At 42.7% G+C, this 25,582-nt stretch overlaps 7 non-coding genes across 7 annotated transcripts; all 7 read right to left on the bottom strand.

Moving 5' to 3' along the window:
• Positions 1 to 419: 419 nt before the first annotated feature.
• Positions 420 to 493, bottom strand: TRNAI-AAU (transfer RNA isoleucine (anticodon AAU)). The gene has a single exon. It is a non-coding gene; the product is annotated as a tRNA-Ile (tRNA).
• A 10,165-nt stretch (positions 494 to 10,658) lies between these two features.
• On the bottom strand, positions 10,659 to 10,732 carry TRNAI-AAU (transfer RNA isoleucine (anticodon AAU)). Its single transcript has one exon. It is a non-coding gene; the product is annotated as a tRNA-Ile (tRNA).
• A 678-nt stretch (positions 10,733 to 11,410) lies between these two features.
• On the bottom strand, positions 11,411 to 11,484 carry TRNAI-AAU (transfer RNA isoleucine (anticodon AAU)). The gene has a single exon. It is a non-coding gene; the product is annotated as a tRNA-Ile (tRNA).
• A 2,256-nt stretch (positions 11,485 to 13,740) lies between these two features.
• Positions 13,741 to 13,814, bottom strand: TRNAI-AAU (transfer RNA isoleucine (anticodon AAU)). The gene has a single exon. It is a non-coding gene; the product is annotated as a tRNA-Ile (tRNA).
• A 5,473-nt stretch (positions 13,815 to 19,287) lies between these two features.
• On the bottom strand, positions 19,288 to 19,361 carry TRNAI-AAU (transfer RNA isoleucine (anticodon AAU)). The gene has a single exon. It is a non-coding gene; the product is annotated as a tRNA-Ile (tRNA).
• A 675-nt stretch (positions 19,362 to 20,036) lies between these two features.
• On the bottom strand, positions 20,037 to 20,110 carry TRNAI-AAU (transfer RNA isoleucine (anticodon AAU)). The gene has a single exon. It is a non-coding gene; the product is annotated as a tRNA-Ile (tRNA).
• A 725-nt stretch (positions 20,111 to 20,835) lies between these two features.
• TRNAI-AAU (transfer RNA isoleucine (anticodon AAU)) lies at positions 20,836 to 20,909 on the bottom strand. Its single transcript has one exon. It is a non-coding gene; the product is annotated as a tRNA-Ile (tRNA).
• Positions 20,910 to 25,582: the final 4,673 nt, after the last annotated feature.

Here is a 25,582-nt window from a genome sequence, read left to right as displayed (position 1 = left end):
AGGAAACTAGTCATAGTAAATCTAAAGCTGTGGGTGGGAATTCTGCATCAATCTCATGCTTCTGCAGAAATATTTCCCAAATTGACAAAGTGGCCAATACTGGGATCAAATTCGCTAACTTGGCGTGATTAGCACCATGCTCAGTCAGAAAAAGTATGCCTTCTGACTGGAGCATAGGAGGGAGGCCAGTTGCAGGGGGGAGTTTTCTTCCCTTGAAAGAAAATGCCTAACTCATTCACAAATACAACCCTTATCCTCACAACAACATTAGTTATGTCCGCAGCAGTACTGACCCGTGACTATGTATGCACAGCTGCTCCCAACAAAACAGCAATCTTGTGTTAGTAACTCTAAAGCTGTGAGTGCCAATTGTGCATCAATCTCATCCTTCTGCAGAAATATTTCCCAAAATTACAAAGTGGCCAATACGGGGATCGAACCCGTGACCTTGGCGTTATTAGCACCACGCTCTAACCAACTGAGCTAACCGGCCAGCTGAGAGGCATATTTCTGACTGGAGCATAAGAGGGAGGCCAGTTGCAGGGGGACTTTTTCTTCCCTTGGAAAAAAAATACCTAACTCATTCACACATAAAACCCTTATCCTCACAACAACCTAAAGAAAAACTACATATGATCTGAAGGAAATTCACGAATATGACAATTATCTTCAAACTGACTTGTAGCCTGCATCACATTTAAGTAGAACTGGGACAAAGAAGGTTAAATGCATCTCATTGGTCATTTCCCACAGCAGTACTGACCTGTGACCATTTATGGACTGCTGCTTCCAACAAAACAGCAAACTAGTCATAGTAAATATAAAGCTGTGGGTGGGAATTCTGCATCAATCTCATGCTTCTGCAGAAATATTTCCCAAATTGACAAAGTGGCCAATACTGGGATCAAATCCGCTAACTTGGCGGGATTAGCACCATGCTCAGTCAGAAAAAGTATGCCTTCTGACTGGAGCATAGGAGGGAGGCCAGTTGCAGGGGGGAGTTTTCTTCCCTTGAAAGAAAATGCCTAACTCATTCACAAATACAACCCTTATCCTCACAACAACATTGGTTATGTCCCGCAGCAGTACTGACCCGTGACCATGTATGCACAGCTGCTTCCAACAAAACAGCAATCTTGTGTTAGTAACTCTAAAGCTGTGAGTGCCAATTCTGCATCAATCTCATGCTTCTGCAGAAATATTTCCCAAAATGACAAGGAGGCCAATACGGGGACCCGTGACCTTGCCATTATTAGCACCACGCTCTAACCAAATGAGCTAAACAGCCAGCTGAGAGTTTTGTTTCTGACTCAAGCATAAGCAGGAGGCCAGTTGTAGGGGGATGTTTTCTTCCCTTGGAAAACAAATGCCTAACTCATTCACACAGACAACCCTTATCCTCACAACAACCTAAAGAAAAACTCCATGTGATCTGAAGGAAATTCATGAATATTACAATTATCTTCAAACTGACTTGTGGCCTGCATCACATTTAAGTAGTACTGCGACAAAGAAGGTTAAATGCATCTCATTGGTCATTTCCCACAGCAGTACTGACCTGTGACCATTTATGGACTGCTGCTTCCAACAAAACAGCAAACTAGTCATAGTAAATCTAAAGCTGTGGGTGGGAATACTGCATCAATCTCATGCTTCTGCAGAAATATTTCCCAAATTGACAAAGTGGCCAATACTGGGATCAAATTCGCTAACTTGCCGTGATTAGCACCATGCTCAGTCAGAAAAAGTATGCCTTCTGACTGGAGCATAGGAGGGAGGCCAGTTGCAGGGGGGAGTTTTCTTCCCTTGAAAGAAAATGCCTAACTCATTCACAAATACAACCCTTATCCTCACAACAACATTGGTTATGTCCCGCAGCAGTACTGACCCGTGACCATGTATGCACAGCTGCTTCCAACAAAACAGCAATCTTGTGTTAGTAACTCTAAAGCTGTGAGTGCCAATTCTGCATCAATCTCATGCTTCTGCAGAAATATTTCCCAAAATGACAAGGAGGCCAATACGGGGATCGAACCCGTGACCTTGCCATTATTAGCACCACGCTCTAACCAAATGAGCTAAACAGCCAGCTGAGAGTTTTGTTTCTGACTCAAGCATAAGCAGGAGGCCAGTTGTAGGGGGATGTTTTCTTCCCTTGGAAAAAAAATGCCTAACTCATTCACACAGACAACCCTTATCCTCACAACAACCTAAAGAAAAACTCCATGTGATCTGAAGGAAATTCATGAATATTACAATTATCTTCAAACTGACTTGTGGCCTGCATCACATTTAAGTAGTACTGCGACAAAGAAGGCTATATGCATCTCATTGGTCATTTCCCACAGCAGTACTGACCTGTGACCATTTCTGGACTGCTGCTTCCAACAAAACAGCAAACTTGTCATAGTAAATCTAAAGCTGTGGGTGGGAATTCTGCATCAATCTAATGCTTCTGCAGACATTTTTCCCAAATTGACAAAGTGGCCAATACTGGGATCAAATTCGCTAACTTGGCGTGATTAGCACCATGCTCAGTCAGAAAAAGTATGCTTCTGACTGGAGCATAGGAGGGAGGTCAGTTGCAGGGGGGAGTTTTCTTTCCTTGAAAGAAAATGCCTAACTCATTCACAAATACAACCCTTATCCTCACAACAACATTGGTTATGTCCGCAGCAGTACTGACCCGTGACTATGTATGCACAGCTGCTTCCAACAAAACAGCAATCTTGTGTTAGTAACTCTAAAGCTGTGAGTGCCAATTCTGCATCAATCTCATCCTTCTGCAGAAATATTTCCCAAAATGACAAAGTGGCCAATACGGGGATCGAACCCGTGACCTTGGCGTTATTAGCACAACTAACCAACTGAGCTAACCAGCCAGCTGAGAGGCATATTTCTGACTGGACCATAAGAGGGAGGCCAGTTGCAGGGGGATTTTTTCTTCCCTTGGAAAAAAAATGCCTAACTCATTCACACATAAAACCCTTATCCTCACAACAACCTAAAGAAAAACTACATGTGATCTGAAGGAAATTCATGAATATGACAATTATCTTCAAACTGACTTGTAGCCTGCATCACATTTAAGTAGAACTGGGACAAAGAAGGTTAAATGCATCTCATTGGTCATTTCCCACAGCAGTACTGACCTGTGACCATTTATGGACTGCTGCTTCCAACAAAACAGCAAACTAGTCATAGTAAATCTAAAGCTGTGGGTGGGAATTCTGCATCAATCTCATGCTTCTGCAGAAATATTTCCCAAATTGACAAAGTGGCCAATACTGGGATCAAATTCGCTAACTTGGCTTTATTAGCGCCATGCTCAGTCAGAAAAAGTATGCCTTCTGACTGGAGCATAGGAGGGAGGCCAGTTGCAGGGGGGAGTTTTCTTCCCTTGAAAGAAATTGCCTAACTCATTCACAAATACAACCCTTATCCTCACAACAACATTGGTTATGTCCCGCAGCAGTACTGACCCGTGACCATGTATGCACAGCTGCTTCCAACAAAACAGCAATCTTGTGTTAGTAACTCTAAAGCTGTGAGTGCCAATTCTGCATCAATCTCATGCTTCTGCAGAAATATTTCCCAAAATGACAAGGAAGCCAATACGGGGATCGAACCCGTGACATTGCCATTATTAGCACCACGCTCTAACCAAATGAGCTAAACAGCCAGCTGAGAGTTTTGTTTCTGACTCAAGCATAAGCAGGAGGCCAGTTGTAGGGGGATGTTTTCTTCCCTTGGAAAAAAAATGCCTAACTCATTCACACAGACAACCCTTATCCTCACAACAACCTATAGAAAAACTCCATGTGATCTGAAGGAAATTCATGAATATTACAATTATCTTCAAACTGACTTGTGGCCTGCATCACATTTAAGTAGTACTGCGACAAAGAAGGCTATATGCATCTCATTGGTCATTTCCCACAGCAGTACTGACCTGTGACCATTTATGGACTGCTGCTTCCAACAAAACAGCAAACTTGTCATAGTAAATCTAAAGCTGTGGGTGGGAATTCTGCATCAATCTCATGCTTCTGCAGAAATATTTCCCAAATTGACAAAGTGGCCAATACTGGGATCAAATTCGCTAACTTGGCTTTATTAGCACCATGCTCAGTCAGAAAAAGTATGCCTTCTGACTGGAGCATAGGAGGGAGGCCAGTTGCAGGGGGGAGTTTTCTTCCTTTGAAAGAAAATGCCTAACTCATTCACAAATACAACCCTTATCCTCACAACAACATTGGTTATGTCCGCAGCAGTACTGACCCGTGACTATGTATGCACAGCTGCTTCCAACAAAACAGCAATCTTGTGTTAGTAACTCTAAAGCTGTGAGTGCCAATTCTGCATCAATCTCATCCTTCTGCAGAAATATTTCCCAAAATGACAAAGTGGGCAATACGGGGATCGAACCCGTGACCTTGGGGTTATTAGCACCACGCTCTAACCAACTGAGCTAACCGGCCAGCTGAGAGTCTTTTTCCCTTGGAAAAAAATGGCTAACTCATTCACACATAAAACCCTTATCCTCACAACAACCTAAAGAAAAACTACATGTGATCTGAAGGAAATTCATGAATATGACAATTATCTTCAAACTGACTTGTAGCCTGCATCACATTTAAGTAGAACTGGGACAAAGAAGGTTAAATGCATCTCATTGGTCATTTCCCACAGCAGTACTGACCTGTGACCATTTATGGACTGCTGCTTCCAACAAAACAGCAAACTAGTCATAGTAAATATAAAGTTGTGGGTGGGAATTCTGCATCAATCTCATGCTTCTGCAGAAATATTTCCCAAATTGACAAAGTGGCCAATACTGGGATCAAATTCGCTAACTTGGCGTGATTAGCACCATGCTCAGTCAGAAAAAGTAAGCCTTCTGACTGGAGCATAGGAGGGAGGCCAGTTGCAGGGGGGAGCTTTCTTCCCTTGAAAGAAAATGCCTAACTCATTCACAAATACAACCCTTATCCTCACAACAACATTGGTTATGTCCCACAGCAGTACTGACCCGTGACCATGTATGCACAGCTGCTTCCAACAAAACAGCAATCTTTTGTTAGTAACTCTAAAGCTGTGAGTGCCAATTCTGCATCAATCTCATGCTTCTGCAGAAATATTTCCCAAAATGACAAAGTGGCCAATACGGGGATCGAACCCGTGACCTTGGCATTATTAGCACCACGATCTAACCAACTGAGCTAACCAACCAGCTGAGAGTCCTGTTTCTGACTGGAGCATAAGAGGGAGGCCAGTTGCAGGGGGATTTTTTCTTCCCTTGGAAAAAAAATGCCTAAGTCATTCACAAATAAAACCCTTATCCTCACAACAACCTAAAGAAAAACTACATGTGATCTGAAGGAAATTCATGAATATGACAATTATCTTCAAATTGACGTGTAGCCTGCATCACATTTAAGTAGAACTGGGACAAAGAAGGTTAAATGCATCTCATTGGTCATTTCCCACAGCAATAGTGACCTGTGACCATTTATGGACTGCTGCTTCCAACAAAACAGCAAACTAGTCATAGTAAATCTAAAGCTGTGGGTGGGAATTCTGCATCAATCTCATGCTTCTGCAGAAATATTTCCCAAATTGACAAAGTGGCCAATACTGGGATCAAATCCGCTAACTTGGCGTGATTAGCACCATGCTCAGTCAGAAAAAGTATGCCTTCTGACTGGAGCATAGGAGGGAGGCCAGTTGCAGGGGGGAGTTTTCTTCCCTTGAAAGAAAATGCCTAACTCATTCACAAATACAACCCTTATCCTCACAACAACATTGGTTATGTCCTGCAGCAGTACTGACCCGTGACCATGTATGCACAGCTGCTTCCAACAAAACAGCAATCTTGTGTTAGTAAATCTAAAGCTGTGAGTGCCAATTCTGCATCAATCTCATCCTTCTGCAGAAATATTTCCCAAAATGACAAAGTGGCCAATACGGGGATCGAACCCGTGACCTTGGCGTTATTAGCACATCGCTCTAACCAACTGAGCTAACCGGCAAGCTCAGAGGCATATTTCTGACTGGACCATAAGAGGGAGGCCAGTTGCAGGGGGATTTTTTCTTCCCTTGGAAAAAAAATGCCTAACTCATTCACACTTAAAACCCTTATCCTCACAACAACCTAAAGAAAAACTACATGTGATCTGAAGGAAATTCATGAATATGACAATTATCTTCAAACTGACTTGTAGCCTGCATCACATTTAAGTAGAACTGGGACAAAGAAGGTTAAATGCATCTCATTGGTCATTTCCCACAGCAGTACTGACCTGTGACCATTTATGGACTGCTGCTTCCAACAAAACAGCAAACTAGTCATAGTAAATCTGAAGCTGTGGGTGGGAATTCTGCATCAATCTCATGCTTCTGCAGAAATATTTCCCAAATTGACAAAGTGGCCAATACTGGGATCAAATTCGCTAACTTGGCTTTATTAGCACCATGCTCAGTCAGAAAAAGTATGCCTTCTGACTGGAGCATAGGAGGGAGGCCAGTTGCAGGGGGGAGTTTTCTTCCTTTGAAAGAAAATGCCTAACTCATTCACAAATACAACCCTTATCCTCACAACAACATTGGTTATGTCCGCAGCAGTACTGACCCGTGACTATGTATGCACAGCTGCTTCCAACAAAACAGCAATCTTGTGTTAGTAACTCTAAAGCTGTGAGTGCCAATTCTGCATCAATCTCATCCTTCTGCAGAAATATTTCCCAAAATGACAAAGTGGGCAATACGGGGATCGAACCCGTGACCTTGGGGTTATTAGCACCACGCTCTAACCAACTGAGCTAACCGGCCAGCTGAGAGTCTTTTTCCCTTGGAAAAAAATGGCTAACTCATTCACACATAAAACCCTTATCCTCACAACAACCTAAAGAAAAACTACATGTGATCTGAAGGAAATTCATGAATATGACAATTATCTTCAAACTGACTTGTAGCCTGCATCACATTTAAGTAGAACTGGGACAAAGAAGGTTAAATGCATCTCATTGGTCATTTACCACAGCAGTACTGACCTGTGACCATTTATGGACTGCTGCTTCCAACAAAACAGCAAACTAGTCATAGTAAATATAAAGCTGTGGGTGGGAATTCTGCATCAATCTCATGCTTCTGCAGAAATATTTCCCAAATTGACAAAGTGGCCAATACTGGGATCAAATTCGCTAACTTGGCGTGATTAGCACCATGCTCAGTCAGAAAAAGTAAGCCTTCTGACTGGAGCATAGGAGGGAGGCCAGTTGCAGGGGGGAGCTTTCTTCCCTTGAAAGAAAATGCCTAACTCATTCACAAATACAACCCTTATCCTCACAACAACATTGGTTATGTCCCACAGCAGTACTGACCCGTGACCATGTATGCACAGCTGCTTCCAACAAAACAGCAATCTTTTGTTAGTAACTCTAAAGCTGTGAGTGCCAATTCTGCATCAATCTCATGCTTCTGCAGAAATATTTCCCAAAATGACAAAGTGGCCAATACGGGGATCGAACCCGTGACCTTGGCATTATTAGCACCACGATCTAACCAACTGAGCTAATCGACCAGCTGAGAGTCCTGTTTCTGACTGGAGCATAAGAGGGAGGCCAGTTGCAGGGGGATTTTTTCTTCCCTTGGAAAAAAAATGCCTAACTCATTCACACATAAAACCCTTATCCTCACAACAACCTAAAGAAAAACTACATGTGATCTGAAGGAAATTCATGAATATGACAATTATCCTCAAACTGACTTGTAGCCTGCATCACATTTAAGTAGAACTGGGACAAAGAAGGTTAAATGCATCTCATTGGTCATTTCACACAGCAGTACTGACCTGTGACCATTTATGGACTGCTGCTTCCAACAAAACAGCAAACTAGTCATAGTAAATCTAAAGCTGTGGGTGGGAATTCTGCATCAATCTAATGCAACTGCAGACATTTTTCCCAAATTGACAAAGTGGCCAATACTGGGATCAAATCCGCTAACTTGGCGTGATTAGCACCATGCTCAGTCAGAAAAAGTATGCCTTCTGACTGGAGCATAGGAGGGAGGCCAGTTGCAGGGGGGAGTTTTCTTCCCTTGAAAGAAAATGCCTAACTCATTCACAAATACAACCCTTATCCTCACAACAACATTGGTTATGTCCTGCAGCAGTACTGACCCGTGACCATGTATGCACAGCTGCTTCCAACAAAACAGCAATCTTGTGTTAGTAAATCTAAAGCTGTGAGTGCCAATTCTGCATCAATCTCATCCTTCTGCAGAAATATTTCCCAAAATGACAAAGTGGCCAATACGGGGATCGAACCCGTGACCTTGGCGTTATTAGCACATCGCTCTAACCAACTGAGCTAACCGGCAAGCTCAGAGGCATATTTCTGACTGGACCATAAGAGGGAGGCCAGTTGCAGGGGGATTTTTTCTTCCCTTGGAAAAAAAATGCCTAACTCATTCACACTTAAAACCCTTATCCTCACAACAACCTAAAGAAAAACTACATGTGATCTGAAGGAAATTCATGAATATGACAATTATCTTCAAACTGACTTGTAGCCTGCATCACATTTAAGTAGAACTGGGACAAAGAAGGTTAAATGCATCTCATTGGTCATTTCCCACAGCAGTACTGACCTGTGACCATTTATGGACTGCTGCTTCCAACAAAACAGCAAACTAGTCATAGTAAATCTGAAGCTGTGGGTGGGAATTCTGCATCAATCTCATGCTTCTGCAGAAATATTTCCCAAATTGACAAAGTGGCCAATACTGGGATCAAATTCGCTAACTTGGCTTTATTAGCACCATGCTCAGTCAGAAAAAGTATGCCTTCTGACTGGAGCATAGGAGGGAGGCCAGTTGCAGGGGGGAGTTTTCTTCCTTTGAAAGAAAATGCCTAACTCATTCACAAATACAACCCTTATCCTCACAACAACATTGGTTATGTCCGCAGCAGTACTGACCCGTGACTATGTATGCACAGCTGCTTCCAACAAAACAGCAATCTTGTGTTAGTAACTCTAAAGCTGTGAGTGCCAATTCTGCATCAATCTCATCCTTCTGCAGAAATATTTCCCAAAATGACAAAGTGGGCAATACGGGGATCGAACCCGTGACCTTGGGGTTATTAGCACCACGCTCTAACCAACTGAGCTAACCGGCCAGCTGAGAGTCTTTTTCCCTTGGAAAAAAATGGCTAACTCATTCACACATAAAACCCTTATCCTCACAACAACCTAAAGAAAAACTACATGTGATCTGAAGGAAATTCATGAATATGACAATTATCTTCAAACTGACTTGTAGCCTGCATCACATTTAAGTAGAACTGGGACAAAGAAGGTTAAATGCATCTCATTGGTCATTTACCACAGCAGTACTGACCTGTGACCATTTATGGACTGCTGCTTCCAACAAAACAGCAAACTAGTCATAGTAAATATAAAGCTGTGGGTGGGAATTCTGCATCAATCTCATGCTTCTGCAGAAATATTTCCCAAATTGACAAAGTGGCCAATACTGGGATCAAATTCGCTAACTTGGCGTGATTAGCACCATGCTCAGTCAGAAAAAGTAAGCCTTCTGACTGGAGCATAGGAGGGAGGCCAGTTGCAGGGGGGAGCTTTCTTCCCTTGAAAGAAAATGCCTAACTCATTCACAAATACAACCCTTATCCTCACAACAACATTGGTTATGTCCCACAGCAGTACTGACCCGTGACCATGTATGCACAGCTGCTTCCAACAAAACAGCAATCTTTTGTTAGTAACTCTAAAGCTGTGAGTGCCAATTCTGCATCAATCTCATGCTTCTGCAGAAATATTTCCCAAAATGACAAAGTGGCCAATACGGGGATCGAACCCGTGACCTTGGCATTATTAGCACCACGATCTAACCAACTGAGCTAATCGACCAGCTGAGAGTCCTGTTTCTGACTGGAGCATAAGAGGGAGGCCAGTTGCAGGGGGATTTTTTCTTCCCTTGGAAAAAAAATGCCTAAGTCATTCACAAATAAAACCCTTATCCTCACAACAACCTAAAGAAAAACTACATGTGATCTGAAGGAAATTCATGAATATGACAATTATCTTCAAACTGACGTGTAGCCTGCATCACATTTAAGTAGAACTGGGACAAAGAAGGTTAAATGCATCTCATTGGTCATTTCCCACAGCAATAGTGACCTGTGACCATTTATGGACTGCTGCTTCCAACAAAACAGCAAACTAGTCATAGTAAATCTAAAGCTGTGGGTGGGAATTCTGCATCAATCTCATGCTTCTGCAGAAATATTTCCCAAATTGACAAAGTGGCCAATACTGGGATCAAATCCGCTAACTTGGCGTGATTAGCACCATGCTCAGTCAGAAAAAGTATGCCTTCTGACTGGAGCATAGGAGGAAGGCCAGTTGCAGGGGGGAGTTTTCTTCCCTTGAAAGAAAATGCCTAACTCATTCACAAATACAACCCTTATCCTCACAACAACATTGGTTATGTCCTGCAGCAGTACTGACCCGTGACCATGTATGCACAGCTGCTTCCAACAAAACAGCAATCTTGTGTTAGTAAATCTAAAGCTGTGAGTGCCAATTCTGCATCAATCTCATCCTTCTGCAGAAATATTTCCCAAAATGACAAAGTGGCCAATACGGGGATCGAACCCGTGACCTTGGCGTTATTAGCACCACGCTCAAACCAACTGAGCTAACCGGCCAGCTGAGAGTCTTTTTCCCTTGGAAAAAAAATGCCTAACTCATTCACACATAAAACCCTTATCCTCACAACAACCTAAAGAAAAACTACATGTGATCTGAAGGAAATTCATGAATATGACAATTATCTTCAAACTGACTTGTAGCCTGCATCACATTTAAGTAGAACTGGGACAAAGAAGGTTAAATGCATCTCATTGGTCATTTCCCACAGCAGTACTGACCTGTGACCATTTATGGACTGCTGCTTCCAACAAAACAGCAAACTAGTCATAGTAAATCTAAAGCTGTGGGTGGGAATTCTGCATCAATCTCATGCTTCTGCAGAAATATTTCCCAAATTGACAAAGTGGCCAATACTGGGATCAAATCCGCTAACTTGGCGTGATTAGCACCATGCTCAGTCAGAAAAAGTATGCCTTCTGACTGGAGCATAGGAGGGAGGCCAGTTGCAGGGGGGAGTTTTCTTCCCTTGAAAGAAAATGCCTAACTCATTCACAAATACAACCCTTATCCTCACAACAACATTGGTTATGTCCTGCAGCAGTACTGACCCGTGACCATGTATGCACAGCTGCTTCCAACAAAACAGCAATCTTGTGTTAGTAAATCTAAAGCTGTGAGTGCCAATTCTGCATCAATCTCATCCTTCTGCAGAAATATTTCCCAAAATGACAAAGTGGCCAATACGGGGATCGAACCCGTGACCTTGGCGTTATTAGCACCACGCTCAAACCAACTGAGCTAACCGGCCAGCTGAGAGTCTTTTTCCCTTGGAAAAAAAATGCCTAACTCATTCACACATAAAACCCTTATCCTCACAACAACCTAAAGAAAAACTACATGTGATCTGAAGGAAATTCATGAATATGACAATTATCTTCAAACTGACTTGTAGCCTGCATGACATTTAAGTAGAACTGGGACAAAGAAGGTTAAATGCATCTCATTGGTCATTTCCCACAGCAGTACTGACCTGTGACCATTTATGGACTGCTGCTTCCAACAAAACAGCAAACTAGTCATAGTAAATCTAAAGCTGTGGGTGGGAATTCTGCATCAATCTCATGCTTCTGCAGAAATATTTCCCAAATTGACAAAGTGGCCAATACTGGGATCAAATCCGCTAACTTGGCGTGATTAGCACCATGCTCAGTCAGAAAAAGTATGCCTTCTGACTGGAGCATAGGAGGGAGGCCAGTTGCAGGGGGGAGTTTTCTTCCCTTGAAAGAAAATGCCTAACTCATTCACAAATACAACCCTTATCCTCACAACAACATTGGTTATGTCCCGCAGCAGTACTGACCCGTGACCATGTATGCACAGCTGCTTCCAACAAAACAGCAATCTTGTGTTAGTAACTCTAAAGCTGTGAGTGCCAATTCTGCATCAATCTCATGCTTCTGCAGAAATATTTCCCAAAATGACAAGGAGGCCAATACGGGGACCAGTGACCTTGCCATTATTAGCACCACGCTCTAACCAAATGAGCTAAACAGCCAGCTGAGAGTTTTGTTTCTGACTCAAGCATAAGCAGGAGGCCAGTTGTAGGGGGATGTTTTCTTCCCTTGGAAAAAAAATGCCTAACTCATTCACACAGACAACCCTTATCCTCACAACAACCTAAAGAAAAACTCCATGTGATCTGAAGGAAATTCATGAATATTACAATTATCTTCAAACTGACTTGTGGCCTGCATCACATTTAAGTAGTACTGCGACAAAGAAGGTTAAATGCATCTCATTGGTCATTTCCCACAGCAGTACTGACCTGTGACCATTTATGGACTGCTGCTTCCAACAAAACAGCAAACTTGTCATAGTAAATCTAAAGCTGTGGGTGGGAATTCTGCATCAATCTAATGCTTCTGCAGACATTTTTCCCAAATTGACAAAGTGGCCAATACTGGGATCAAATTCGCTAACTTGGCGTGATTAGCACCATGCTCAGTCAGAAAAAGTATGCTTCTGACTGGAGCATAGGAGGGAGGTCAGTTGCAGGGGGGAGTTTTCTTTCCTTGAAAGAAAATGCCTAACTCATTCACAAATACAACCCTTATCCTCACAACAACATTGGATATGTCCGCAGCAGTACTGACCCGTGACTATGTATGCACAGCTGCTTCCAACAAAACAGCAAACTTGTGTTAGTAACTCTAAAGCTGTGAGTGCCAATTCTGCATCAATCTCATCCTTCTGCAGAAATATTTCCCAAAATGACAAAGTGGCCACCCGTGACCTTGGCGTTATTAGCACAACGCTCTAACCAACTGAGCTAACCGGCCAGCTGAGAGGCATATTTCTGACTGGACCATAAGAGGGAGGCCAGTTGCAGGGGGATTTTTTCTTCCCTTGGAAAAAAAATGCCTAACTCATTCACACATAAAACCCTTATCCTCACAACAACCTAAAGAAAAACTACATGTGATCTGAAGGAAATTCATAAATATGACAATTATCTTCAAACTGACTTGTAGCCTGCATCACATTTAAGTAGAACTGGGACAAAGAAGGTTAAATGCATCTCATTGGTCATTTCCCACAGCAGTACTGACCTGTGACCATTTATGGACTGCTGCTTCCAACAAAACAGCAAACTAGTCATAGTAAGTCTAAAGCTGTGGGTGGGAATTCTGCATCAATCTCATGCTTCTGCAGAAATATTTCCCAAATTGACAAAGTGGCCAATACTGGGATCAAATTCGCTAACTTGGCTTTATTAGCACCATGCTCAGTCAGAAAAAGTATGCCTTCTGACTGGAGCATAGGAGGGAGGCCAGTTGCAGGGGGGAGTTTTCTTCCTTTGAAAGAAAATGCCTAACTCATTCACAAATACAACCCTTATCCTCACAACAACATTGGTTATGTCCGCAGTAGTACTGACCCGTGACTATGTATGCACAGCTGCTTCCAACAAAACAGCAATCTTGTGTTAGTAACTCTAAAGCTGTGAGTGCCAATTCTGCATCAATCTCATCCTTCTGCAGAAATATTTCCCAAAATGACAAAGTGGCCAATACGGGGATCGAACCCGTGACCTTGGCGTTATTAGCACCACGCTCTAACCAACTGAGCTAACCGGCCAGCTGAGAGGCATATTTCTGACTGGAGCATAAGAGGGAGGCCAGTTGCAGGGGGACTTTTTCTTCCCTTGGAAAAAAAATACCTAACTCATTCACACATAAAACCCTTATCCTCACAACAACCTAAAGAAAAACTACATGTGATCTGAAGGAAATTCACGAATATGACAATTATCTTCAAACTGACTTGTAGCCTGCATCACATTTAAGTAGAACTGGGACAAAGAAGGTTAAATGCATCTCATTGGTCATTTCCCACAGCAGTACTGACCTGTGACCATTTATGGACTGCTGCTTCCAACAAAACAGCAAACTAGTCATAGTAAATATAAAGCTGTGGGTGGGAATTCTGCATCAATCTCATACTTCTGCAGAAATATTTCCCAAATTGACAAAGTGGCCAATACTGGGATCAAATCCGCTAACTTGGCGTGATTAGCACCATGCTCAGTCAGAAAAAGTATGCCTTCTGACTGGAGCATAGAAGGGAGGCCAGTTGCAGGGGGGAGTTTTCTTCCCTTGAAAGAAAATGCCTAACTCATTCACAAATACAACCCTTATCCTCACAACAACATTGGTTATGTCCCGCAGCAGTACTGACCCGTGACCATGTATGCACAGCTGCTTCCAACAAAACAGCAATCTTGTGTTAGTAACTCTAAAGCTGTGAGTGCCAATTCTGCATCAATCTCATGCTTCTGCAGAAATATTTCCCAAAATGACAAGGAGGCCAATACGGGGACCCGTGACCTTGCCATTATTAGCACCACGCTCTAACCAAATGAGCTAAACAGCCAGCTGAGAGTTTTGTTTCTGACTCAAGCATAAGCAGGAGGCCAGTTGTAGGGGGATGTTTTCTTCCCTTGGAAAAAAAATGCCTAACTCATTCACACAGACAACCCTTATCCTCACAACAACCTAAAGAAAAACTCCATGTGATCTGAAGGAAATTCATGAATATTACAATTATCTTCAAACTGACTTGTGGCCTGCATCACATTTAAGTAGTACTGCGACAAAGAAGGTTAAATGCATCTCATTGGTCATTTCCCACAGCAGTACTGACCTGTGACCATTTATGGACTGCTGCTTCCAACAAAACAGCAAACTAGTCATAGTAAATCTAAAGCTGTGGGTGGGAATACTGCATCAATCTCATGCTTCTGCAGAAATATTTCCCAAATTGACAAAGTGGCCAATACTGGGATCAAATTCGCTAACTTGGCGTGATTAGCACCATGCTCAGTCAGAAAAAGTATGCCTTCTGGCTGGAGCATAGGAGGGAGGCCAGTTGCAGGGGGGAGTTTTCTTCCCTTGAAAGAAAATGCCTAACTCATTCACAAATACAACCCTTATCCTCACAACAACATTGGTTATGTCCCGCAGCAGTACTGACCCGTGACCATGTATGCACAGCTGCTTCCAACAAAACAGCAATCTTGTGTTAGTAACTCTAAAGCTGTGAGTGCCAATTCTGCATCAATCTCATGCTTCTGCAGAAATATTTCCCAAAATGACAAGGAGGCCAATACGGGGACCAGTGACCTTGCCATTATTAGCACCACGCTCTAACCAAATGAGCTAAACAGCCAGCTGAGAGTTTTGTTTCTGACTCAAGCATAAGCAGGAGGCCAGTTGTAGGGGGATGTTTTCTTCCCTTGGAAAAAAAATGCCTAACTCATTCACACAGACAACCCTTATCCTCACAACAACCTAAAGAAAAACTCCATGTGATCTGAAGGAAATTCATGAATATTACAATTATCTTCAAACTGACTTGTGGCCTGCATCACATTTAAGTAGTACTGCGACAAAGAAGGTTAAATGCATCTCATTGGTCATTTCCCACAGCAGTACTGACCTGTGACCATTTATGGACTGCTGCTTCCAACAAAACAGCAAACTTGTCATAGTAAATCTAAAGCTGTGGGTGGGAATTCTGCATCAATCTAATGCTTCTGCAGACATTTTTCCCAAATTGACAAAGTGGCCAATACTGGGATCAAATTCGCTAACTTGGCGTGATTAGCACCATGCTCAGTCAGAAAAAGTATGCTTCTGACTGGAGCATAGGAGGGAGGTCAGTTGCAGGGGGGAGTTTTCTTTCCTTGAAAGAAAATGCCTAACTCATTCACAAATACAACCCTTATCCTCACAACAACATTGGTTATGTCCGCAGCAGTACTGACCCGTGACTATGTATGCACAGCTGCTTCCAACAAAACAGCAAACTTGTGTTAGTAACTCTAAAGCTGTGAGTGCCAATTCTGCATCAATCTCATCCTTCTGCAGAAATATTTCCCAAAATGACAAAGTGGCCACCCGTGACCTTGGCGTTATTAGCACAACGCTCTAACCAACTGAGCTAACCGGCCAGCTGAGAGGCATATTTCTGACTGGACCATAAGAGGGAGGCCAGTTGCAGGGGGATTTTTTCTTCCCTTGGGAAAAAAATGCCTAACTCATTCACACATAAAACCCTTATCCTCACAACAACCTAAAGAAAAACTACATGTGATCTGAAGGAAATTCATAAATATGACAATTATCTTCAAACTGACTTGTAGCCTGCATCACATTTAAGTAGAACTGGGACAAAGAAGGTTAAATGCATCTCATTGGTCATTTCCCACAGCAGTACTGACCTGTGACCATTTATGGACTGCTGCTTCCAACAAAACAGCAAACTAGTCATAGTAAATCTAAAGCTGTGGGTGGGAATTCTGCATCAATCTCATGCTTCTGCAGAAATATTTCCCAAATTGACAAAGTGGCCAATACTGGGATCAAATCCGCTAACTTGGCGTGATTAGCACCATGCTCAGTCAGAAAAAGTATGCCTTCTGACTGGAGCATAGGAGGGAGGCCAGTTGCAGGGGGGAGTTTTCTTCCCTTGAAAGAAAATGCCTAACTCATTCACAAATACAACCCTTATCCTCACAACAACATTGGTTATGTCCCGCAGCAGTACTGACCCGTGACCATGTATGCACAGCTGCTTCCAACAAAACAGCAATCTTGTGTTAGTAACTCTAAAGCTGTGAGTGCCAATTCTGCATCAATCTCATGCTTCTGCAGAAATATTTCCCAAAATGACAAGGAGGCCAATACGGGGACCCGTGACCTTGCCATTATTAGCACCACGCTCTAACCAAATGAGCTAAACAGCCAGCTGAGAGTTTTGTTTCTGACTCAAGCATAAGCAGGAGGCCAGTTGTAGGGGGATGTTTTCTTCCCTTGGAAAACAAATGCCTAACTCATTCACACAGACAACCCTTATCCTCACAACAACCTAAAGAAAAACTCCATGTGATCTGAAGGAAATTCATGAATATTACAATTATCTTCAAACTGACTTGTGGCCTGCATCACATTTAAGTAGTACTGCGACAAAGAAGGTTAAATGCATCTCATTGGTCATTTCCCACAGCAGTACTGACCTGTGACCATTTATGGACTGCTGCTTCCAACAAAACAGCAAACTAGTCATAGTAAATCTAAAGCTGTGGGTGGGAATACTGCATCAATCTCATGCTTCTGCAGAAATATTTCCCAAATTGACAAAGTGGCCAATACTGGGATCAAATTCGCTAACTTGGCGTGATTAGCACCATGCTCAGTCAGAAAAAGTATGCCTTCTGGCTGGAGCATAGGAGGGAGGCCAGTTGCAGGGGGGAGTTTTCTTCCCTTGAAAGAAAATGCCTAACTCATTCACAAATACAACCCTTATCCTCACAACAACATTGGTTATGTCCCGCAGCAGTACTGACCCGTGACCATGTATGCACAGCTGCTTCCAACAAAACAGCAATCTTGTGTTAGTAACTCTAAAGCTGTGAGTGCCAATTCTGCATCAATCTCATGCTTCTGCAGAAATATTTCCCAAAATGACAAGGAGGCCAATACGGGGACCAGTGACCTTGCCATTATTAGCACCACGCTCTAACCAAATGAGCTAAACAGCCAGCTGAGAGTTTTGTTTCTGACTCAAGCATAAGCAGGAGGCCAGTTGTAGGGGGATGTTTTCTTCCCTTGGAAAAAAAATGCCTAACTCATTCACACAGACAACCCTTATCCTCACAACAACCTAAAGAAAAACTCCATGTGATCTGAAGGAAATTCATGAATATTACAATTATCTTCAAACTGACTTGTGGCCTGCATCACATTTAAGTAGTACTGCGACAAAGAAGGTTAAATGCATCTCATTGGTCATTTCCCACAGCAGTACTGACCTGTGACCATTTATGGACTGCTGCTTCCAACAAAACAGCAAACTTGTCATAGTAAATCTAAAGCTGTGGGTGGGAATTCTGCATCAATCTAATGCTTCTGCAGACATTTTTCCCAAATTGACAAAGTGGCCAATACTGGGATCAAATTCGCTAACTTGGCGTGATTAGCACCATGCTCAGTCAGAAAAAGAATGCTTCTGACTGGAGCATAGGAGGGAGGTCAGTTGCAGGGGGGAGTTTTCTTTCCTTGAAAGAAAATGCCTAACTCATTCACAAATACAACCCTTATCCTCACAACAACATTGGTTATGTCCGCAGCAGTACTGACCCGTGACTATGTATGCACAGCTGCTTCCAACAAAACAGCAAACTTGTGTTAGTAACTCTAAAGCTGTGAGTGCCAATTCTGCATCAATCTCATCCTTCTGCAGAAATATTTCCCAAAATGACAAAGTGGCCACCCGTGACCTTGGCGTTATTAGCACAACGCTCTAACCAACTGAGCTAACCGGCCAGCTGAGAGGCATATTTCTGACTGGACCATAAGAGGGAGGCCAGTTGCAGGGGGATTTTTTCTTCCCTTGGAAAAAAAATGCCTAACTCATTCACACATAAAACCCTTATCCTCACAACAACCTAAAGAAAAACTACATGTGATCTGAAGGAAATTCATAAATATGACAATTATCTTCAAACTGACTTGTAGCCTGCATCACATTTAAGTAGAACTGGGACAAAGAAGGTTAAATGCATCTCATTGGTCATTTCCCACAGCAGTACTGACCTGTGACCATTTATGGACTGCTGCTTCCAACAAAACAGCAAACTAGTCATAGTAAATCTAAAGCTGTGGGTGGGAATTCTGCATCAATCTCATGCTTCTGCAGAAATATTTCCCAAATTGACAAAGTGGCCAATACTGGGATCAAATTCGCTAACTTGGCTTTATTAGCACCATGCTCAGTCAGAAAAAGTATGCCTTCTGACTGGAGCATAGGAGGGAGGCCAGTTGCAGGGGGGAGTTTTCTTCCTTTGAAAGAAAATGCCTAACTCATTCACAAATACAACCCTTATCCTCACAACAACATTGGTTATGTCCGCAGTAGTACTGACCCGTGACTATGTATGCACAGCTGCTTCCAACAAAACAGCAATCTTGTGTTAGTAACTCTAAAGCTGTGAGTGCCAATTCTGCATCAATCTCATCCTTCTGCAGAAATATTTCCCAAAATGACAAAGTGGCCAATACGGGGATCGAACCCGTGACCTTGGCGTTATTAGCACCACACTCTAACCAACTGAGCTAACCGGCCAGCTGAGAGTCTTTTTCCCTTGGAAAAAAATGCCTAACTCATTCACACATAAAACCCCTATCCTCACAACAACCTAAAGAAAAACTACATGTGATCTGAAGGAAATTCATGAATATGACAATTATCTTCAAACTGACTTGTAGCCTGCATCACATTTAAGTAGAACTGGGACAAAGAAGGCTAAATGCATCTCATTGGTCATTTCCCACAGCAGTACTGACCTGTGACCATTTATGGACTGCTGCTTCCAACAAAACAGCAAACTTGTCATAGTAAATCTAAAGCTGTGGGTGGGAATTCTGCATCAATCTCATGCTTCTGCAGAAATATTTCCCAAATTGACAAAGTGGCCAATACTGGGATCAAATTCGCTAACTTGGCGTGATTAGCACAATGCTCAGTCAGAAAAAGAACGCCTTCTGACTGGAGCATAGGAGGGAGGCCAGTTGCGGGGGGAGTTTACTTCCCTTGAAAGAAAATGCCTAACTCATTCACAAATACAACCCTTATCCTCACAACAACATTGGTTATGTCCGCAGCAGTACTGACCCGTGACTATGTATGCACAGCTGCTTCCAACAAAACAGCAATCTTGTGTTAGAAACTCTAAAGCTGTGAGTGCCAATTCTGCATCAATCTCATCCTTCTGCAGAAATATTTCCCAAAATGACAAAGTGGCCAATACGGGGATCGAACCCGTGACCTTGGCGTTATTAGCACCACGCTCTAACCAACTGAGCTAACCGGCCAGCTGAGATGCATATTTCTAACTGGAGCATAAGAGGGAGGCCAGTTGCAGGGGGATTTTTTCTTCCCTTGGAAAAAAAATGCCTAACTCATTCACACATAAAACCCTTATCCTCACAACAACCTAAAGAAAAACTACATGTGATCTGAAGGAAATTCACGAATATGACAATTATCTTCAAACTGACTTGTAGCCTGCATCACATTTAAGTAGAACTGGGACAAAGAAGGTTAAATGCATCTCATTGGCCATTTCCCACAGCAGTACTGACCTGTGACCATTTATGGACTGCTGCTTCCAACAAAACAGGAAACTAGTCATAGTAAATCTAAAGCTGTGGGTGGGAATTCTGCATCAATCTCATGCTTCTGCAGAAATATTTCCCAAATTGACAAAGTGGCCAATACTGGGATCAAATTCGCTAACTTGGCGTGATTAGCACCATGCTCAGTCAGAAAAAGTATGCCTTCTGACTGGAGCATAGGAGGGAGGCCAGTTGCAGGGGGGAGTTTTCTTCCCTTGAAAGAAAATGCCTAACTCATTCACAAATACAACCCTTATCCTCACAACAACATTAGTTATGTCCGCAGCAGTACTGACCCGTGACTATGTATGCACAGCTGCTCCCAACAAAACAGCAATCTTGTGTTAGTAACTCTAAAGCTGTGAGTGCCAATTGTGCATCAATCTCATCCTTCTGCAGAAATATTTCCCAAAATTACAAAGTGGCCAATACGGGGATCGAACCCGTGACCTTGGCGTTATTAGCACCATGCTCTAACCAACTGAGCTAACCGGCCAGCTGAGAGGCATATTTCTGACTGGAGCATAAGAGGGAGGCCAGTTGCAGGGGGACTTTTTCTTCCCTTGGAAAAAAAATACCTAACTCATTCACACATAAAACCCTTATCCTCACAACAACCTAAAGAAAAACTACATATGATCTGAAGGAAATTCACGAATATGACAATTATCTTCAAACTGACTTGTAGCCTGCATCACATTTAAGTAGAACTGGGACAAAGAAGGTTAAATGCATCTCATTGGTCATTTCCCACAGCAGTACTGACCTGTGACCATTTATGGACTGCTGCTTCCAACAAAACAGCAAACTAGTCATAGTAAATATAAAGCTGTGGGTGGGAATTCTGCATCAATCTCATGCTTCTGCAGAAATATTTCCCAAATTGACAAAGTGGCCAATACTGGGATCAAATCCGCTAACTTGGCGTGATTAGCACCATGCTCAGTCAGAAAAAGTATGCCTTCTGACTGGAGCATAGGAGGGAGGCCAGTTGCAGGGGGGAGTTTTCTTCCCTTGAAAGAAAATGCCTAACTCATTCACAAATACAACCCTTATCCTCACAACAACATTGGTTATGTCCCGCAGCAGTACTGACCCGTGACCATGTATGCACAGCTGCTTCCAACAAAACAGCAATCTTGTGTTAGTAACTCTAAAGCTGTGAGTGCCAATTCTGCATCAATCTCATGCTTCTGCAGAAATATTTCCCAAAATGACAAGGAGGCCAATACGGGGACCCGTGACCTTGCCATTATTAGCACCACGCTCTAACCAAATGAGCTAAACAGCCAGCTGAGAGTTTTGTTTCTGACTCAAGCATAAGCAGGAGGCCAGTTGTAGGGGGATGTTTTCTTCCCTTGGAAAACAAATGCCTAACTCATTCACACAGACAACCCTTATCCTCACAACAACCTAAAGAAAAACTCCATGTGATCTGAAGGAAATTCATGAATATTACAATTATCTTCAAACTGACTTGTGGCCTGCATCACATTTAAGTAGTACTGCGACAAAGAAGGTTAAATGCATCTCATTGGTCATTTCCCACAGCAGTACTGACCTGTGACCATTTATGGACTGCTGCTTCCAACAAAACAGCAAACTAGTCATAGTAAATCTAAAGCTGTGGGTGGGAATACTGCATCAATCTCATGCTTCTGCAGAAATATTTCCCAAATTGACAAAGTGGCCAATACTGGGATCAAATTCGCTAACTTGGCGTGATTAGCACCATGCTCAGTCAGAAAAAGTATGCCTTCTGACTGGAGCATAGGAGGGAGGCCAGTTGCAGGGGGGAGTTTTCTTCCCTTGAAAGAAAATGCCTAACTCATTCACAAATACAACCCTTATCCTCACAACAACATTGGTTATGTCCCGCAGCAGTACTGACCCGTGACCATGTATGCACAGCTGCTTCCAACAAAACAGCAATCTTGTGTTAGTAACTCTAAAGCTGTGAGTGCCAATTCTGCATCAATCTCATGCTTCTGCAGAAATATTTCCCAAAATGACAAGGAGGCCAATACGGGGATCGAACCCGTGACCTTGCCATTATTAGCACCACGCTCTAACCAAATTAGCTAAACAGCCAGCTGAGAGTTTTGTTTCTGACTCAAGCATAAGCAGGAGGCCAGTTGTAGGGGGATGTTTTCTTCCCCTGGAAAAAAAATGCCTAACTCATTCACACAGACAACCCTTATCCTCACAACAACCTAAAGAAAAACTCCATGTGATCTGAAGGAAATTCATGAATATTACAATTATCTTCAAACTGACTTGTGGCCTGCATCACATTTAAGTAGTACTGCGACAAAGAAGGCTATATGCATCTCATTGGTCATTTCCCACAGCAGTACTGACCTGTGACCATTTATGGACTGCTGCTTCCAACAAAACAGCAAACTTGTCATAGTAAATCTAAAGCTGTGGGTGGGAATTCTGCATCAATCTAATGCTTCTGCAGACATTTTTCCCAAATTGACAAAGTGGCCAATACTGGGATCAAATTCGCTAACTTGGCGTGATTAGCACCATGCTCAGTCAGAAAAAGTATGCTTCTGACTGGAGCATAGGAGGGAGGTCAGTTGCAGGGGGGAGTTTTCTTTCCTTGAAAGAAAATGCCTAACTCATTCACAAATACAACCCTTATCCTCACAACAACATTGGTTATGTCCGCAGCAGTACTGACCCGTGACTATGTATGCACAGCTGCTTCCAACAAAACAGCAATCTTGTGTTAGTAACTCTAAAGCTGTGAGTGCCAATTCTGCATCAATCTCATCCTTCTGCAGAAATATTTCCCAAAATGACAAAGTGGCCAATACGGGGATCGAACCCGTGACCTTGGCGTTATTAGCACAACTAACCAACTGAGCTAACCAGCCAGCTGAGAGGCATATTTCTGACTGGACCATAAGAGGGAGGCCAGTTGCAGGGGGATTTTTTCTTCCCTTGGAAAAAAAATGCCTAACTCATTCACACATAAAACCCTTATCCTCACAACAACCTAAAGAAAAACTACATGTGATCTGAATGAAATTCATGAATATGACAATTATCTTCAAACTGACTTGTAGCCTGCATCACATTTAAGTAGAACTGGGACAAAGAAGGTTAAATGCATCTCATTGGTCATTTCCCACAGCAGTACTGACCTGTGACCATTTATGGACTGCTGCTTCCAACAAAACAGCAAACTAGTCATAGTAAATCTAAAGCTGTGGGTGGGAATTCTGCATCAATCTCATGCTTCTGCAGAAATATTTCCCAAATTGACAAAGTGGCCAATACTGGGATCAAATTCGCTAACTTGGCTTTATTAGCGCCATGCTCAGTCAGAAAAAGTATGCCTTCTGACTGGAGCATAGGAGGGAGGCCAGTTGCAGGGGGGAGTTTTCTTCCCTTGAAAGAAATTGCCTAACTCATTCACAAATACAACCCTTATCCTCACAACAACATTGGTTATGTCCCGCAGCAGTACTGACCCGTGACCATGTATGCACAGCTGCTTCCAACAAAACAGCAATCTTGTGTTAGTAACTCTAAAGCTGTGAGTGCCAATTCTGCATCAATCTCATGCTTCTGCAGAAATATTTCCCAAAATGACAAGGAGGCCAATACGGGGATCGAACCCGTGACCTTGCCATTATTAGCACCACGCTCTAACCAAATGAGCTAAACAGCCAGCTGAGAGTTTTGTTTCTGACTCAAGCATAAGCAGGAGGCCAGTTGTAGGGGGATGTTTTCTTCCCTTGGAAAAAAAATGCCTAACTCATTCACACAGACAACCCTTATCCTCACAACAACCTAAAGAAAAACTCCATGTGATCTGAAGAAAATTCATGAATATTACAATTATCTTCAAACTGACTTGTGGCCTGCATCACATTTAAGTAGTACTGCGACAAAGAAGGCTATATGCATCTCATTGGTCATTTCCCACAGCAGTACTGACCTGTGACCATTTATGGACTGCTGCTTCCAACAAAACAGCAAACTTGTCATAGTAAATCTAAAGCTGTGGGTGGGAATTCTGCATCAATCTAATGCTTCTGCAGAAATATTTCCCAAATTGACAAAGTGGCCAATACTGGGATCAAATCCGCTAACTTGGCGTGATTAGCACCATGCTCAGTCAGAAAAAGTATGCCTTCTGACTGGAGCATAGGAGGGAGGCCAGTTGCAAGTGGGAGTTTTCTTCCCTTGAAAGAAAATGCCTAACTCATTCACAAATACAACCCTTATCCTCACAACAACATTGGTTATGTCCCGCAGCAGTACTGACCCGTGACCATGTATGCACAGCTGCTTCCAACAAAACAGCAATCTTGTGTTAGTAACTCTAGAGCTGTGAGTGCCAATTCTGCATCAATCACATGCTTCTGAGGAAATATTTCCCAAAATGACAAGGAGGCCAATACGGGGACCGTGACCTTGCCATTATTAGCACCACGCTCTAACCAAATGAGCTAAACAGCAAGCTGAGAATTTTGTTTCTGACTCAAGCATAAGCAGGAGGCCAGTTGTAGGGGGATGTTTTCTTCCCTTGGAAAAAAAATGCCTAACTCATTCACAAATACAACCCTTATCCTCACAACAACATTGGTTATGTCCGCAGCAGTACTGACCCGTGACTATGTATGCACAGCTGCTTCCAACAAAACAGCAATCTTGTGTTAGTAACTCTAAAGCTGTGAGTGCCAATTCTGCATCAATCTCATCCTTCTGCAGAAATATTTCCCAAAATGACAAAGTGGCCAATACGGGGATTGAACCCGTGACCTTACCACGCTCTAACCAACTGAGCTAACCAGCCAGCTGAGATGCATATTTCTAACTGGAGCATAAGAGGGAGGCCAGTTGCAGGGGGATTTTTTCTTCCCTTGGAAAAAAAATGCCTAACTCATTCACACATAAAACCCTTATCCTCACAACAACCTAAAGAAAAACTCCATGTGATCTGAAGGAAATTCATGAATATTACAATTATCTTCAAACTGACTTGTAGCCTGCATCACATTTAAGTAGAACTGGGACAAAGAAGGTTAAATGCATCTCATTCGCCATTTCCCACAGCAGTACTGACCTGTGACCATTTATGGACTGCTGCTTCCAACAAAACAGGAAACTAGTCATAGTAAATCTAAAGCTGTGGGTGGGAATTCTGCA

This window comes from Ambystoma mexicanum, chromosome 1p (genome assembly GCF_040938575.1).
Source record: "Ambystoma mexicanum isolate Mex_15411 chromosome 1p, UKY_AmexF1_1, whole genome shotgun sequence".
Lineage (NCBI taxonomy): Eukaryota > Metazoa > Chordata > Amphibia > Caudata > Ambystomatidae > Ambystoma > Ambystoma mexicanum.
Note: the sequence above shows the minus strand (reverse complement) of the source record. Positions and strands in the feature narration are given on the sequence as shown.